Here is a 2,276-nt window from a genome sequence, read left to right as displayed (position 1 = left end):
CTTTTTCCCCCCAAATAAGGTTTTTGGAGCCTGGGCAAGGCTCCGGGGCCTCAACGGTGACGCTCCAGCTGCCCCCAATCCCGGGACCCTCTGCTGCAGGCAAAAATGCCCTGAAGAAAAGGGTTTCAGGACCCCCCTTTTGCCCGGGAAAAGGGAACCCTGAACCTGTCCAAAAGACTCCACTGCCAACACCCCAAGGGGCCTCCGCTGCTAGAAGAATGCCCCTGAAGAAAAAGGCTAGGTCCGTCCTTTCCTGGGAAAAAGAATCCTCCCTGTCCAAGGGAAACCTGGGGAAAACTATTTCCACGGTCAAAAAATAGAAAAAAAGTTACTCCCAGGATCCGGGAAAGGGACACCCTAAAGGGGGAGGCAAACCTTGACCACAGGTGTCCCAAACACCTTATGAAGAAATAACTAAAGAACTGGTACCCAAATCCAAGGGAAAACTGTCAGGGAATTCAGGGCAAAATGGGAAAACTGCAACATTATAAGTTTAGGGAACCCAGTTTTGTATCCCTAAAAGGATTATGACGGGGAAAATCGCCCATTTTCCTAAGGGGATTCCCAAAGTTCAAGCCCATTATGGAACCTTTTGAAAATGACCTATGGAGGAGAGCGAAAATGGTACTAAAGATATTCCCTTCCGGGCCATTCACCTGCAGAAGCAGCGGGTGAAGGCTGTGGAATAGGTTGCACGCCCTTACACTGTTATCCATTCCCTTTCCTCTCAAAACTGAACATTTGTTTTGGGAAGATCTATTTGGGGCAGTTCCACCCATTTCTATCTTCGAGTTTTAAATGGCGGCATCACCCTGGGGAGACACTTTGGAAACCCCTGGGGAAGGGCCCTTGGAGCCTTTGTTCAAAAGAGTAGATGGTTTTCTAAACAATGACACTCCCCACTTTCAATTCAAACGGGGAACTTCTCCAATATAAACCTATCAAAGCTCCCCTTTCACAGTTGAATTTCATTTGGCAGGTCGGAAACTTGCAGGGAAGTGACCACTTTCCAATTTTTTTTGGGGGAGGTGAATGGTTTAAAACCCAAATGGAGTGCAAGAGGCACTTGAAAATGGGGACGGGAATCTTTTAGATGAACTGCAGTTTTGCAAGGACTGTGAATGATTTCCAGTGTTTTAAAATGCTTTTAAAATCACCTCACTCACGAATTCACCTTGCGCAAAAGGGCCCTTTCCCGAAAAGTAGCGGCCATTACCGTCAAAACCTCCAGACCAGGGTGGTTGATGGGCCAAAACTTCAAGCAAAAAAAGCTGCATTAAGGCAAATGAACCGCCCCCTTGTAACCCTTTGAAAAAAAAAAAACCCCGAGAAAAGGGGGCTAGACGGACGTCGTGGAGACAGTATCCTTCTTTTAATCTGGGACCCCCACATGGTATGGGACAAGGTGGTAAGATCGCTGGAAGAGCAATCCAGTCACAACCTGCTCTGAAAAAGAGGGCATAATCATCACAGAAAAAAAAAGATGTTGAAAATGAGCTGCTAAACCCTGGCAGAGATCTCCTCTGGAGCATCTTACACTGTCGATTCTCTACTTTTCCGGGGGGGACAAGAAAAACCCCGTTGTTTTTCAGTAGGACGCAGCAGAATTTCCAAAAACTTGCCATTTTTGCGCAAGGAATGGCTCCCCCGGAAATGACGGTATTTTCCCAAAAGATATTTTACTTACCAGAGACTCCCGAAGTTCCTGTTAGACCATTTATAGGATCTATAGAGAGGGGACAGTGCCCTCCACATGGGGAAAGCTATAATCATTCCTGTTCCTAAACTGGCAAAGATGCTTCCGCACCAGGGGAAAATTCGACCAATTTTCCCCCACCGCTGCATCTGCAAGTATGGAGAAAATGGGAACTTCAAGGTTTAATGGCTCTGGGGAAAAAAAAACATGTTGACCCTTACAATAAAGCTTTAGAAAATTAAAATCAATCACAGATGCACTTGTGAGGATGGAAACTCTATATGGGAATTTTCCTTGCACAGCGACGTAATGTAGCAGTCTTCTTTGACCTTGGGAAAAGGTTACAACTACTTGGGAAACATGGCATACTCATAAAACTGTAGACTTGGTTTAAGAGGAGATTACCTAATTTCATACAAAGTTCCTTGCTGACGGAAGTTTTTGTTTGGGGAGGAACAGTTTTTTAACCTGGAGATCGCTGGAAAGGGGGCCCAAAGGGGGTTCTTAAATGTGACCCGTTTGCCATTTTCTATAAAATGACATTTTAAAAGGGTTTTCCAAGTGCTGTCTATGTAATCGA

This window comes from Penaeus monodon, unplaced genomic scaffold, assembly GCF_015228065.2.
Source record: "Penaeus monodon isolate SGIC_2016 unplaced genomic scaffold, NSTDA_Pmon_1 PmonScaffold_1470, whole genome shotgun sequence".
In the NCBI taxonomy this organism is placed as follows: domain Eukaryota; kingdom Metazoa; phylum Arthropoda; class Malacostraca; order Decapoda; family Penaeidae; genus Penaeus; species Penaeus monodon.
Note: the sequence above shows the minus strand (reverse complement) of the source record.